At 45.4% G+C, this 15,436-nt stretch overlaps 2 non-coding genes across 2 annotated transcripts; both read right to left on the bottom strand.

Moving 5' to 3' along the window:
* Positions 1-6,484: 6,484 nt before the first annotated feature.
* On the bottom strand, positions 6,485-6,566 carry trnal-uag. Its single transcript has one exon. It is a non-coding gene; the product is annotated as a tRNA-Leu (tRNA).
* Positions 6,567-8,502: 1,936 nt separating this feature from the next.
* On the bottom strand, positions 8,503-8,584 carry trnal-uag. The gene has a single exon. It is a non-coding gene; the product is annotated as a tRNA-Leu (tRNA).
* Positions 8,585-15,436: the final 6,852 nt, after the last annotated feature.

Here is a 15,436-nt window from a genome sequence, read left to right as displayed (position 1 = left end):
CATGTTGGAAGAGGAAGGGGCCAGCTCCAAACTGTTCCCACAAAGTTGGGAGCATGGAATTGTCCAAAATGTCTTGGTATGCTGAAGCATTCAGAGTTCCTTTCACTGGAACTAAGGGGCCAAGCCCAGCTCCTGAAAAACAACCTCACACCATAATCCCCCCTCCACCAAACTTTACACTTGGCACAATGCAGTCAGACAAGTACCGTTCTCCTGGCAACCGCCAAACCCAGACCCGTCCATCAGATTGCCAGATGGAGAAGCGCGATTCGTCACTCCAGAGAACGCGTCTCCACTGCTCTAGAGTCCAGTGGCGGCGTGCTTTACACCACCGCATCCGACGCTTTGCATTGCACTTGGTGATGTATGGCTTGGATGCAGCTGCTCGACCATGGAAACCCATTCCATGAAGCTCTCTGCGCACTGTTCTTGAGCTAATCTGAAGGCCACATGAAGTTTGGAGGTCTGTAGTGATTGACTCTGCAGAAAGTTGGCGACCTCTTCGCACTATGCGCGTCAGCATCCGCTGACCCCGCTCCGTCAGTTTACGTGGCCTACCTCTTCGTGGCTGAGTTGCTGTCGTTCCCAAACACTTCCATTTTCTTATAATACAGCTGACAGTTGACTGTGGAATATTTAGGAGCGAGGAAATTTCACGACTGGATTTGTTGCACAGGTGGCATCCTATCACAGTTCCACGCTGGAATTCACTGAGCTCCTGAGAGCGACCCATTCTTTCACAAATGTTTGTAAAAACAGTCTGCATGCCTAGGTGCTTGAATTTATACACCTGTGGCCATGGAAGTGATTGGAACACCTGATTCCAATAATTTGGATGGGTGAGCAAATACTTTTGGCAATATAGTGTATTTAGGCATAAATGGCCGCTCCTGGACTCAGTGATTGCGATGAAAATTATTGTTTTCGGGTTTTTATTGATTAACGCTAAATTTCATTAAATCACAGAGAACATATCAGTATTAGGAATAGATAATCATCCATTGATCATTCCTTGCTGACCAGACTTTAGTTTTAAAGCAGCTACAGGTAAAGTAAAAAAAACAAACCTTGCTAAGTACAAGAGCAAGTTATAAGAAAAAACAGCACAGAGTTGCAGTTCAGTGATTTGGCCACAGGCTGCAATATCATTATTAAACTAATGCTGTAATGCCTCTTCAATGACATACTCTCAAATATGTCTACAATAAAACATAAAATTGTGTAACAATAAAATATACAGACAAATACTTGGATTTTAAAAAATTAAAAAAGGATGTTACACACAGTAAAAATCATACTCACAAGGAGAAAAGTATGATTATGTGGTGCACATGTGAGGAACATGTGATCACAAGTTCTGAAAGTTTTGTCCAGATACCCAGACCAGCACTTTATTAATGGCAGCAAGTGTTTGCATTTTTTTTCTTAACCAGGTGTAATCATATGCTGCTCTTTTGTAAATACTTTTGTTAATTAAGTGAAGCAGAGGTTGCTTTAATGGAAACTAAAAGCCTGTCCAAAATGATACCTGTGGTGAAGTCTTTATTGTAGATAGCTGGAGGAGCTATCTATCAGTTTATTCATTTTTTTTACTATGGATTCAAAGCTTTCTGCATCCATTTGACATCCATATAAATGCACTGAGGGAAAAAATAGATGAACTGCACACCAAGGCAGTGAGATGCCTTGTCAGGGACAGTCTGAGCTGCAGTGTGAAAGTACTCAAAGTCTGCTCTTTTTAAGCCCTCTGTAACCCCAGTGCCTCTGGATTAAATGCATCCAGGCTTCCTTACATCCATCCTTTTCATTTTATCCCCCTGCACTAACTCTCAGGAGCTGCAATTATGTTATTGCACACAGTTGCAAACAGAAACAGTCTATTAGACTTAACTTGAAAGAGGCTAATTCCTGTTTGACGCTGTTTGATCAGACTTGGTTCTCACTTAGACAAGAATATTTAACTCAACTCAACTCAAATGACACAGAATTGTAATATTCAAGTAGTTCTTTGCAGATAATCTAGTTGCAGAAGAAGAATGATTATAAATGACTTTCTGTGAAGAAAAATATTGGAATGTCAGATAGAAATATGTCTTCCACCTGAATTTTAATAAACCCCTCCATCCACATAGCTCTCTCTTCTCCGAGGACACAGCGTCCCTGAAATTACACTCTAATCCACAACCTATGCTTTTTATGATGGTTCCTGAAAATTAGCTGCTAAGTTATTCCCTTTCCCCTGATCTGTTCTTGAGAGCTGTGTTCCAGTTCTCCTCAAATGAATCTTACTTCTCAACCTTTTTTTGATTTTTATTCTGATCTGATCTGAACAAAATCAAAACAGGATTTTTCCTTTTAAGGTCAATTGTTAGCCTACCGATTGTGGTCAATCATGGCAAAACTAACTTTATTTTGGTAGTAAATGTGAGAAAGCCTTGTTGCATTACTGTGGAGGGAATTTGGAGCACTGTTCCTTGCAGAATTGCATTAACTCCTCTGCACAGCAGACTTTAAAGCATAGAAATCCAGTCAAGGTCATGCCTCTGATTTGGACTAAATGAATCTGTTCAACAATTTTAGACCATTCTAAATTGCACTTGAGTGCCTCAGACAGCTTACTTACAAGACAGCTTACTGTCTTGTCAGATATCCCAATGATATTGGGGATAGTTTTGTAAATTGATAGATTATACTGCACCTTCAGTATATTAAGGTTTAGTCATCATTTTAAACAGTGTGGCAGTTTGGTTGTTTTTTAACTGACTGGCTGATTCCCACTCACTCCCTTGCTCCACTCCTGTTAATCATAGTGAACAGATATACCTGTCTCTCTCCCAATCACTCTAATTCATCTGAGCTGCCACTCTGCCTATTAATACTTGCATCTATAAGTCAGTCTCCTCCAGATTGTCCCCTAACCTTCATGAAGGTGATCACTTCTGCTTTTTTGCAAGAGCTGTCTTTCCCTGTTTTCAGTCTGTTTTAACTGTCACCAGCCTGTTAAGCCATCATCAGACTGTTCAGCTAGTCACAAGCCTGTTCAGCCATATTCCACCTTTACAGTAATCCTCAGAGAGTATCCATAAACCTTGTAATGAGAAGCTTCTCGTAACCCATAAGGATGTGCTTCGAAAGCCTGATGAAGTAGCGCAGGACCATCATATTATTCAATTCAGTTAATTTATATAGCGCCAAATCACAACATGTGCCATCCCAAGGCACTTTACAGTTCACTACAGTCAAATTGATTCAAAGTTTTCTATCTAAGAAAAACCAGCTGATTGCATTGACTCTTTGACTCAAAGGCAATCCCTCACACTAAGCATGCTTGTAGCGACAGTGAAGAGGAAAACTAAATTTTAACTGGAAAAAACCTCCGGCAGAAGAAGGCTTATTGTGAGGGGCCATCTGCCAAGGCCGACTGGGGTTCAAGGAAACAGAAATAGAGATACAAAATGCAACTGTAAAAGGCGGCAAAGTCCAGGAACACACAGCCAGGCAAACAAGCCCCGAGCCAGCTCCCATGTCAGAGGATGAAGGGAGAACATCCAGCCAGTCATAGTCAGCGAAACTGGACTAAAATAAAAAACAGGCCGATCTCCAACATCTATAAACAAAGGGGTTGATGGCAGCAGCACAGCTGATATTTCTCTCCTGGATGGAGTCACAGCCAAACAGGAACATACGAAGCAAAGCTACTATGAGAAAAAGCAGAGAGAGCAGAACGTTAGAGATTGAACTAACAGATTCTGCAGAGTGGGAGAATAGAGATAGAATGAAGCAGTATGATGAAATAGGAGTCCCTATGTCCTCCAGAAGTCTAAGCCCTTTAGCAGCATAACCATACCTAAATAGGACAACCTGAGCCCCTCTAACTATAAGCTTTATTATAAAGGAAAGTTTTTAGATTACTGTTAAAAGAAGGCTTAATGAATCTGATTAACTGATTGTTTCGCCTGTCATTACAATTATGAAACAATCGTTGAGTGTGAGCATAGGTAACAATTATTTTTCTGAAATACAACTTTTATGAACAGATTTAACATGTACATCCTCAATTATGTTTGGGTTAACACTGTAAAAAAAGTAAAATTGTTTAAGTCGCACACATCCAAATCTGCAGGAGCAAATGTGATACACTTTCATGTGTCAAAGGAAATCGATCCAAAACACAGGAAAAAAGGTTAAAAAAATACGTCAAGTTTGACCTATTCTTAGTGTTTTTATTTTGAGCCTTATTTGGTCTATTTTAAGGTTACCAAAAACCTGGCTGGTGGAGGTGCCAACACTTCTGGCTGGTGTATAAAGGCGGGAAATGAGCACAGCCAGGTTCTGGTGTCAGTGCTGCAGAGGGGCATGGACTGTCGCTCATGGCAGCAGGTCACATGAGAAGGTACAGAAAGGGTGGAGTGGCACTGTCTGTCATTCATGCACTGTGTTATAGCAGGAGTCATCACTGAGGCTCATGAGGTGGGATTTGAACCCACGCCTCTTTTGAGGCTGCAGCCAAAACCCAGAGCCATGGGAAATGCAGGCGTCAAGCCCACCTCTCACACACAAAGGGAGTGCTCTACCATTTGAGCTAATTCCCTTCAACATACCACATGATCAGATTCATTTTACTACTTACCTGGAGTACCTTAACTACTAAGTAGTAAAATGTTGTACTGCCGATGCTTCACAATGTATTTAAGTAGCTGCTCTATAGTGCATGTCGTGCTTGACAATCAGTGAAAAATTAACAATCAAGTCTTACAATAACTTGTAATCAAAATAGAAAATTCAAAGATTAGCAGATCTGTATTTACTTTGGGTTTAAATTAAAGGTCCTTTGACCAAGTAAGTACCATAGGATGTCAATGAGATTTTCAAGCATTCACTTTGCATCTTACAAGGTGTTTCTGCATTTTGCTATCTTCTACCTTCAGTTCATCACATCAGGGCTTTGAAAAGCATTCTGGAACATAGCAACTATAAGCTACTTGGGAAATGCAGGCGTCAAGCCCATCTCTCACACACAAAGGGAGTGCTCTACCATTTGAGCTAATTCCCTTCAACATACCACATGATCAGACTGATTAATGACCAAACACAATAATATGGCTCCTCATAAAAGCTAGCAATGGAAGTCCAAATGGCCAAAATACAGAGATCTGTTTTGCAACCATGCTATCAGAAAAGTAACAGAGTAGAAACATTGCTTTTCAAACCAACTTACTATTGAATTATTCTGGCTCCCTATCAATGTCCTTGTTTTTTTTAATGTCAAGCAAGTCTTTTAGAGTTGTACAGATGGGAGATGTTAAGCCTTCAGTTCCTTCAGCAACTTGAAAGGCAAAAGAGAGAGGACAATCAAAAAGACAAGATTTGGCAAAATGGGAGGGTAGTGCTCTTGAAGCGTCTGAAATTATAAGGCAAGTTTTTATAAAGCATTTCTTGAGACGCAACAACAAAGTTAGGCAAAAACACAATTTGGCAGTGGTGGGATTTAAACCCACGCCTCTCTCGAGACTGGAGCCTAAATCCAGCACCATAGACCACTCGACCACACTACCGAATGTGCCTATCTTTTCCATCTCACATTTTCATAATCTCACATACAGCAAAACTTTCAAGGACCGTTGTTCAAAATGTGATACAATACCTTAGCTACTCCAGGTAAGTAGTAAAATGTTGTACTGCCGATGCTTCACAATGTATTTAAGTAGCTGCTCTATAGTGCATGTCATGCTTGACAATCAGTGAAAAATGCACAATCAAGTCTTACAATAACTTGTAATCAAAATAAAAAATTCAAAGATTAGCAGATCTGTATTTACTTTGGGTTTAAATTAAAGGTCCTTTGATCAAGTAAGTACCATGGGATGTCAAGGACATTTTCAAGCATTCACTTTGCATCTTACAAAGTGTTTCTGCATTTTGCTATCTTCTACCTTCAGTTCATCACATCAGGGCTTTGAAAAGCATTCTGGAACATAGCAACTATAAGCTACTTGGGAGATGCAGGCGTCAAGCCCCTCTCACACACACAAAGGGAGTGCTCTACCATTTGAGCTAATTCCCTTCAACATACCATATGATCAGATTGATTAATGACCAAACACAATAACATGGCTCCTCATAAAAGCTAGCAATGGAAGTCCAAATGGCCAAAATACAGAGATCTGTGTTGCAACCATGCCATCAGAAAAGTTATAGAGTAGCAACATTGCTTTTCAAACCAACTTACTATTGAATTATTCTGGCTCCCCATCAATGTCCTTGTTTTTTTTAATGTCAAGCAAGTCTTTTAGATTTGTACAGATGGGAGATGTTAAGCCTTCAGTTCCTTCAGCAACTTGAAAGGCAAAAGGGAGAGGACAATCGAAAAGACAAGATTTGGCAAAATGTGAGGGTAGGGCTGTTGAAGCGTCTGAAATTATAAGGCAAGTTTTTATAAAGCATTTCTTGAGACGCAACAACATAGTTAGGCAAAAACACAATTTGGCAGAGGTGGGATTTGAACCCACGCCTCTCTCGAGACTGGAGCCTAAATCCAGCGCCATAGACCACTCGGCCACACTACCGAAGGTGCCTGTCTTTTCCATCTCACATTTTGATAATCTCAGATACTGCAAAACTTTCAAAGACCGTCGTCCAAAATGTGATACAATACCTTAGCTACTCCAGGTAAGTAGTAAAATGTTGTACTGCCGATTCTACACAATGTATTTAAGTAGCTGCTCTATAGTGCATGTCATGCTTGACAATCAGTGAAAAATGCACAATCAAGTCTTACAATAACTTGTAATCAAAATAAAAAATTCAAAGATTAGCAGATCTGTATTTACTTTGGGTTTAAATTAAAGGTCCTTTGACCAAGTAAGTACCATGGGATGTCAAGGACATTTTCAAGCATTCACTTTGCATCTTACAAAGTGTTTCTGCATTTTGCTATCTTCTACCTTCAGTTCATCACATCAGGGCTTTGAAAAGCATTCTGGAACATAGCAACTATAAGCTACTTGGGAAATGCAGGCGTAAAGCCCATCTCACACACACAAAGGGAGTGCTCTACCATTTGAGCTAATTCCCTTCAACATACCACATGATCGGATTGATTAATGACCAAACACAATAACATGGCTCCTCATAAAAGCTAGCAATGGAAGTCCAAATGGCCAAAATACAGAGATCTGTGTTGCAACCATGCTATCAGAAAAGTTATAGAGTAGCAACATTGCTTTTCAAACCAACTTACTATTGAATTATTCTGGCTCCCCATCAATGTCCTTGTTTTTTTAATGTCAAGCAAGTCTTTTAGAGTTGTAAAGATGGGAGATGTTAAGCCTTCAGTTCCTTGAGCAACTTGAAAGGCAAAAGGGAGAGGACAATCGAAAAGACAAGATTTGGCAAAATGTGAGGGTAGTGCTGTTGAAGCGTCTGAAATTATAAGGCAAGTTTTTATAAAGCATTTCTTGAGACGCAACAACAAAGTTAGGCAAGAACACAATTTGGCAGTGGTGGAATTTGAACCCACACCTCTCTCGAGACTGGAGCCTAAATCCAGTGCCATAGACCACTCGGCCACACTACCGAAGGTGCCCATCTTTTCCATCTCACATTTTGGTAATCTCAGATACTACAAAACTTTCAAAGACCGTTGTTCAAAATGTGATACAATACCTTAGCTACTCCAGGTAAGTAGTAAAATGTTGTACTGCCGATGCTTCACAATGTATTTAAGTAGCTGCTCTATAGTGCATGTCATGCTTGACAATCAGTGAAAAATGCACAATCAAGTCTTACAATAACTTGTAATCAAAATAAAAAATTCAAAGATTAGCAGATCTGTATTTACTTTGGGTTTAAATTAAAGGTCCTTTGACCAAGTAAGTACCATGGGATGTCAAGGACATTTTCAAGCATTCACTTTGCATCTTACAAAGTGTTTCTGCATTTTGCTATCTTCTTTGCTATCTTTGCTATCAGGGCTTTGAAAAGCATTCTGGAACATAGCAACCATAAGCTACTTGGGAAATGCAGGCGTCAAGCCCATCTCACACACACAAAGGGAGTGCTCTACCATTTGAGCTAATTCCCTTCAACATACCACATGATCAGATTGATTAATGACCAAACACAATAACATGGCTCCTCATAAAAGCTAGCAATGGAAGTCCAAATGGCCAAAATACAGAGATCTGTGTTGCAACCATGCTATCAGAAAAGTTATAGAGTAGCAACATTGCTTTTCAAACCAACTTACTATTGAATTATTCTGGCTCCCCATCAATGTCCTTGTTTTTTTAATGTCAAGCAAGTCTTTTAGAGTTGTACAGATGGGAGATGTTAAGCCTTCAGTTCCTTCAGCAACTTGAAAGGCAAAAGGGAGAGGACAATCGAAAAGACAAGATTTGGCAAAATGTGAGAGTAGTGCTCTTGAAGCGTCTGAAATTATAAGGCAAGTTTTTATAAAGCATTTCTTGAGATGCAACAACAAAGTTAGGCAAAAACACAATTTGGCAGTGGTGGGATTTGAACCCACGCCTCTCTCGAGACTGGAGCCTAAATCCAGCGCCATAGACCACTCGGCCACACTACCGAAGGTGCCTATCCTTTCCATCTCACATTTTGATAATCTCAGATACTGCAAAACTTTCAAAGACCGTTGTTCAAAATGTGATACAATACCTTAGCTACTCCAGGTAGGTAGTAAAATGTTGTACTGCTAATGCTTCACAATGTATTTAAGTAGCTGCTCTATAGTGCATGTCATGCTTGACAATCAGTGAAAAATGCACAATCAAGTCTTACAATAACTTGTAATCAAAATAAAAAATTCAAAGATTAGCAGATCTGTATTTACTTTGGGTTTAAATTAAAGGTCCTTTGACCAAGTAAGTACCATGGGATGTCAAGGACATTTTCAAGCATTCACTTTGCATCTTACAAAGTGTTTCTGCATTTTGCTATCTTCTACCTTCAGTTCATCACATCAGGGCTTTGAAAAGCATTCTGGAACATAGCAACTATAAGCTACTTGGGAAATGCAGGCGTAAAGCCCATCTCACACACACAAAGGGAGTGCTCTACCATTTGAGCTAATTCCCTTCAACATACCACATGATCGGATTGATTAATGACCAAACACAATAACATGGCTCCTCATAAAAGCTAGCAATGGAAGTCCAAATGGCCAAAATACAGAGATCTGTGTTGCAACCTGTCAGGACTCTGCTGCCTCTGCCTTCTCCACAGGTGTTCCTGGTTGACTGATTGGTGCTCGCACACCAGCAGGTTGTTTCTGCAGCACCGGGGTGCTCTATAAGAACTGCGTTCAGACAGCGGAAGGACGCCTGAGTGTTACCGTAGTGGTGCCTCCCTCGTGTTCTGATTCCTCTCATGGTGGACTCCTCTGAGTGGTACCCCCGGTTCCTTCCGAGTCGGTTCCCCTCACTGGTCCCCCCACCCTCACGGACCTCCTTCAGGTTTCCCCCGCTGTTCTGGTTGCTTGGATCTCCCCGGTGCTGCTCGGACCCTCTCTGGCTTCAGCTCTCAGGTCACCTGGACGATCGCCTTCTCCTCCACCTGGCCAGCTTTAAGTCCAACCCGCCTTCTCCCCGGTCCGGCTCTCCCCGCTCTGAGACGTTCCTTGGTTCCGGCTCCCTGTGCTGAGCTTCGGTCTGCGGTTGCAGAATCCCCTTTCGTTCTGCATTTTTTTCCAATAAAAACCCTCAAAGATCTGCCTGTTTCCGAGTGTGTTCAGCATGTGGGCCAAACACGTCAAGCCAAACATGACAGAAGAACACTCAGGCCAGTCAGACCCAGCGAGTACACTCGGGAACGCTGTAACAGCTCAACAGGATCAGATTCGAGGTTTAGAAGCTTCTGTTTTTGGTTTACAGGATCAGTTACAGGGCTTAGCTGCCCAGATGAGCCAGCTGGTTAGCATGTTTAATGCTAGTCTGCAGCCAGCAGCTTCCGCGTCCCCTGACCCCTCCCCCGAGGCCGCGTCAATCATGACGTCACCGGACGTCCCCGAGTACTCCTCCCCCACTCCTGAGAAATATTCTGGTGAGGCTGGAGATTGTGGAGGGTTCTTATTTCAGTGTTCTCTAGTGTTTAATCGGTCCCCTCGAACCTTTGCCCTTGATCATACCAGGATCTCTTTTATTTTACGGCTTTTATCGGGCCGAGCCCTTAAATGGGCTGAATCCCGTTTCCCTGATTGTCAGCGTTTCGGCTGTACGTTTAATGAATTTATTTCTGAGTTTAAGATGGTTTTTGCTGCTGAGTCTGATGAGGCTCAGGACTCTATGCGGCTTCTCTCCTTACGACAGCGGGGCAGACGGGTAGCTGACTACGCTATCGAGTTTCGTACGGTGGCGGCGGCGGCTGACTGGGAACAGCAAGCCTTAAGATCTGTTTTCCTGCAGTCTTTAGATGAGTCCCTTAAGGACGAACTGGCTCGCCTTGAACAGCCGGTCACGCTAGACGAACTCATCGCGCTAGCTGTGCGCTTAGATAACCGCTTACGGGCGCGGGGTAAGAGTCGCTCCGATAGGCCACCTGTTTTTCGGCCAGCTCCTTCCGAGCGGCTACCGGCTAGACCCGCTGCAGCACCTCCTTCTCCCCCAGAGCCCATGCAATTAGGCCGGGTTAGGCTGACTCCGGATGAGCGACAGCAACGCATGAGCTCTAGGCTCTGCATCTATTGTGCTTCTCCTGCGCATTTCATCAGGGATTGCCCTGAGCGCCCAAAAGACCAGGTCCGTCGGTTTTAGCGGAGAGATCGATGGACCAACCTAAGCTTCCTTTGTCTTCTCCTCCGCGACTCTGCTTACCTGCTGCTATTGTCTCTGGTCGGGACACGTTCCAACTGTCCGCTCTAGTTGATTCTGGGTGTGATTTTAACCTGATCGATCGCTCCTTAGTTCTCCAAATTAAAATTGAGACGGTTCCGTTAGATTCTCCCCCCCAGGTTTCGGCCCTGGACGGGGGAGAACTCCCCCGCATTACCCACAGAACGGTTCCCCTGGAACTTGTTGTTTCAGGTAATCACAGAGAGCTTGTCTCCTTTTTCGTTTTTCCCGTTAAGCAGGCTCCACTAGTACTTGGGTTTTCGTGGTTACAGTGCCACAACCCTCACATTGACTGGGCTGACCGACGGGTGGAAGCCTGGTCGTCCAGCTGCCATGCCAACTGCCTTCAATCGGCTGTTCCCTCCTCTCAGGCCCCTCCTGCGCCTGGCACTCGGGTAGATCCCGATGTTCTGAAACTGGTGCCGGAACAATATCATGACCTCGGACAGGTTTTCAATAAGGCGCAGGCTAGCTCGCTCCCTCCACATCGCCCTTACGACTGCGCCATAGACCTCCTTCCGGGTGCCCCGTTGCCGTCCAGTCGCCTTTACAATATTTCTCTGGGAGAACGTCAAGCCCTAGAGAAATATATTAAGGAGTCACTTTCCACGGGGTTAATTCGCACGTCATCCTCTCCACTTGGGGCAGGGTTCTTTTTCGTGTCTAAGAAGGACGGTTCCCTCCGTCCCTGTATTGATTATCGGGGCTTAAACGCTATCACTGTTAAAAACAAGTACCCCCTCCCACTGATCTCCTCCGCCTCTGAGCCGGTTCAGTCAGCCACTATCTTCACTAAGCTGGACTTACGTAACGCTTACCACTTAGTGCGGATCCGCCGGGGAGATGAGTGGAAGACAGCCTTCAAGACTCCCCTTGGGCATTTTGAGTACCAGGTAATGCCTTTCGGTCTGTGCAACGCCCCGGCAGTCTTCCAAGCTCTGGTAAATGACGTCTTACGTGACTACCTCAACGTCTTTGTGTTCGTCTACATTGACGATATCCTTATCTACTCACGAAACCCAACTGAACACTACAAGCATGTCCGTCTGGTCCTCCAACGCCTGTTGGAAAATAAGCTTTACGTTAAGGCTGAGAAGTGTGAGTTTCACAAGCCCTCCATTGCCTTCCTGGGACTCATTCTGGAAGGGGGTAGGGTACGATCTGACCCCGATAAGATCAAGGCAGTGCTCGACTGGCCAGTACCCGAGACCCGAAAGGAGCTTCAGCGCTTCTTGGGGTTCGCTAATTTTTACAGACGCTTTATTAGGGGTTATAGTCAGATCGCAGCCCCCCTCCATGCTCTCACCTCTGTCAAGGTCACCTTCTCCTGGAACTCCGAGGCCGACTCGGCGTTCGCCGATCTCAAGTCCCGTTTCTCCCAGGCGCCCATCCTGATCTACCCCGACCCATTGAAGCAATTCATTGTTGAGATCGATGCCTCTGACACTGGTGTGGGAGCTGTTTTGTCCCAAGTATCGGATCAGGATCAGAAGCTTCACCCGTGCGCCTTCTTCTCCAGGCGTCTGACTCCTGCCGAAAGAAACTATGACGTCGGAGACCGGGAGCTGTTAGCCATAAAGCTCGCTTTGGAGGAGTGGCGTCACTGGCTAGAGGGGTCCGAGCAACCAGTTCTTATTTGGACCGACCATAAGAACTTGGCCTACATCCAGACAGCTAAGCGGCTAAACCCCCGGCAGGCCCGCTGGTCCCTCTTCTTCTCCCGGTTCAACCTGACAATCTCCTACCGCCCTGGTTCTAAGAACCTGAAGCCCGACGCCTTGTCCCGTCTCTACTCTCCCCCCGACTCTGTGAAGGAACCGGTCGCTATCCTGCCACCCTCCTGTGTGCTCGGCGCTCTCCAGTGGGAGGTACAGGACCTCATTACCCAAGCACTCCCATCCGACCCTGACCCCGGAACCGGTCCTCCAAATCGCACCTATGTGCCCTCCTCAGTCAGATCCCGTGTAATCCAATGGGCTCATGCCGAGAAGTTTTCCGCACACCCTGGCATCCATCGCACCCGAACGCTCCTCGCCCGCAGTTTCTGGTGGCCCACTATGTCCCAGGACATCAAACAGTTCGTTCTCTCTTGTCCTGTTTGTGCTCAAAATAAACCCTCCAACAGACCACCATCTGGCCTCCTCCAGCCCCTGCCCATCCCTGAACGTCCCTGGTCCCATATAGCCCTGGATTTCATCACCGGTCTCCCTTCCTCACAAGGTATGACGGTAATCCTCACAGTTGTCGATCGGTTCTCCAAGGCCTGCCACCTCATTCCCCTCCGGAAACTCCCCTCTGCTTTCCTCACGGCCCAGCTCCTGGTGAAACATGTTTTCCGCCTCCATGGTATCCCACAAGAGATTCTGTCTGACCGTGGTCCCCAATTCATCTCGCGGGTGTGGAAGGAGTTTGCTGTGGCCCTTGGTGCCCGGTACACTCTGACCTCCGGCTACCACCCGCAGACCAACGGTCAGACAGAGCGGATGAACCAGGAGCTGGAGACCGCCCTCCGTTGCCTCACCTCCAAGAACCCCACGGACTGGAACAAGTACCTCCCCTGGATTGAGTATGCCCATAACAGTCACGTCTCCACTGCTACCGGTCACTCCCCCTTCGAGATCTCTCTGGGTTATCAGCCCCCACTTCTACCCGACAACAATAGGTTGATCGCTGTGCCTTCCGTCCAGGACCACATCAACCGTTGCAAGCACTTTTGGACCCAGACCATACAAGCTCTCCAAGACACTGCTGAACAGAATCGCAGGTTCGCTGACCGGAGGCGGGTCCCAGCCCCCACTTACCTCCCTGGTCAGCGAGTCTGGTTATCCACCCGAGACCTTCCCTCCCGAGCTACCTCCCGCAAGCTGTCCCCACGTTTCACTGGCCCCTATGAAATCATCTCCATTGTCAGTCCCACCACAGTCCGTCTTCGTCTCCCGTCTCACTCCCGTGTGCACCCCACCTTCCACGTGTCTCAGATTAAGCCTGTCTCCTCCAGTCCCTTGTGCCCCCCAGCCGACCCTCCTCCGCCCACCCTAGACCACCATGGACGCCAGATCCAACGTATCGTGGCCTCCCGTCCACGAGGTAGGGGTTTCCAATACCTCGTGGATTGGGTTGGTCGCGGTCCCGAGGATCGGTCCTGGCTCCCTGGATCCTCCATCCCTGACCAGTCCCTTATTGACTCTTTCCTCTCCTCCCGTCCCTCAACATCCTCCTTTGTGTCGCCTGGAGGCGACCCTTGAGGGGGGGGTGGTGTCAGGACTCTGCTGCCTCTGCCTTCTCCACAGGTGTTCCTGGTTGACTGATTGGTGCTCGCACACCAGCAGGTTGTTTCTGCAGCACCGGGGTGCTCTATAAGAACTGCGTTCAGACAGCGGAAGGACGCCTGAGTGTTACCGTAGTGGTGCCTCCCTCGTGTTCTGATTCCTCTCATGGTGGACTCCTCTGAGTGGTACCCCCGGTTCCTTCCGAGTCGGTTCCCCTCACAGGTCCCCCCACCCTCACGGACCTCCTTCAGGTTTCCCCCGCTGTTCTGGTTGCTTGGATCTCCCCGGTGCTGCTCGGACCCTCTCTGGCTTCAGCTCTCAGGTCACCTGGACGATCGCCTTCTCCTCCACCTGGCCAGCTTTAAGTCCAACCCGCCTTCTCCCCGGTCCGGCTCTCCCCGCTCTGAGACGTTCCTTGGTTCCGGCTCCCTGTGCTGAGCTTCGGTCTGCGGTTGCAGAATCCCCTTTCGTTCTGCATTTTTTTCCAATAAAAACCCTCAAAGATCTGCCTGTTTCCGAGTGTGTTCAGCATGTGGGCCAAACACGTCAAGCCAAACATGACACAACCATGCTATCAGAAAAGTTATAGAGTAGCAACATTGCTTTTCAAACCAACTTACTATTGAATTATTCTGGCTCCCCATCAATGTCCTTGTTTTTTTAATGTCAAGCAAGTCTTTTAGAGTTGTACAGATGGGAGATGTTAAGCCTTCAGTTCCTTGAGCAACTTGAAAGGCAAAAGGGAGAGGACAATCGAAAAGACAAGATTTGGCAAAATGTGAGGGTAGTGCTGTTGAAGCGTCTGAAATTATAAGGCAAGTTTTTATAAAGCATTTCTTGAGACGCAACAACAAAGTTAGGCAAGAACACAATTTGGCAGTGGTGGAATTTGAACCCACACCTCTCTCGAGACTGGAGCCTAAATCCAGTGCCATAGACCACTCGGCCACACTACCGAAGGTGCCCATCTTTTCCATCTCACATTTTGGTAATCTCAGATACTACAAAACTTTCAAAGACCGTTGTTCAAAATGTGATACAATACCTTAGCTACTCCAGGTAAGTAGTAAAATGTTGTACTGCCGATGCTTCACAATGTATTTAAGTAGCTGCTCTATAGTGCATGTCATGCTTGACAATCAGTGAAAAATGCACAATCAAGTCTTACAATAACTTGTAATCAAAATAAAAAATTCAAAGATTAGCAGATCTGTATTTACTTTGGGTTTAAATTAAAGGTCCTTTGACCAAGTAAGTACCATGGGATGTCAAGGACATTTTCAAGCATTCACTTTGCATCTTACAAAGTGTTTCTGCATTTTG

Source organism: Cyprinodon tularosa, unplaced genomic scaffold (assembly GCF_016077235.1).
Source record: "Cyprinodon tularosa strain WSP-4 unplaced genomic scaffold, ASM1607723v1 ctg468, whole genome shotgun sequence".
Classification (NCBI taxonomy): Eukaryota; Metazoa; Chordata; class Actinopteri; order Cyprinodontiformes; family Cyprinodontidae; genus Cyprinodon; species Cyprinodon tularosa.
The sequence above is the reverse complement of the archived record's forward strand: the minus strand, read 5'-3'. Positions and strand labels throughout refer to the sequence as shown.